This window comes from Hippocampus comes, unplaced genomic scaffold, assembly GCF_001891065.2.
Source record: "Hippocampus comes isolate QL1 unplaced genomic scaffold, H_comes_QL1_v1.1 scaffold71, whole genome shotgun sequence".
NCBI lineage: Eukaryota > Metazoa > Chordata > Actinopteri > Syngnathiformes > Syngnathidae > Hippocampus > Hippocampus comes.
Window position 1 is genome coordinate 509,583 of NW_017805932.1, and position 415 is coordinate 509,997.

The window sequence follows — 415 nt, forward strand, 5'->3', positions numbered from 1 at the left end:
TTTTTTTTAAGAGTGGACGGGGAAAATTTAAGGCCGTCCGTCATTTTGACGGGTTGAAAATTGAGCCATTCACCACAGTAGCAGTACGTCCTTAAGAATCGAGTGCGGCACTTGGAGAGACGCAGCGAGACCAAAAACAACAATGGCGGCTGGATCATAAAGATATGAAGGAGTTTTTTGAATTGTCATTGCGAGAGTTTAGTACAGTACGTGTTGTGATGACGCTGCTTCTGTTTTTTGCGAACCGTGGCCAAAACTATTCACGGCCTCGAAAAAAAAAAAGTCCGCGAGAGAGAAGCCCGACCCGAACCCAAAGCAATGATTGACATTTTTCGGCCCGACCCGATCTTACCTATAGTGTACGTGCATATATATATATAATGTGTATATATGTGTGTGTATATATATATATATA

The 415-nt window shown here is 41.9% G+C and overlaps 1 protein-coding gene across 3 annotated transcripts in view; it reads left to right on the forward strand.

Annotated features, from left to right (window-relative positions):
- Nucleotides 1-415, forward strand: part of pogza (pogo transposable element derived with ZNF domain a) — a 12,783-nt gene that overhangs the window by 4,818 nt on the left and 7,550 nt on the right. The gene's annotated exons all lie outside the window — the stretch shown is intronic.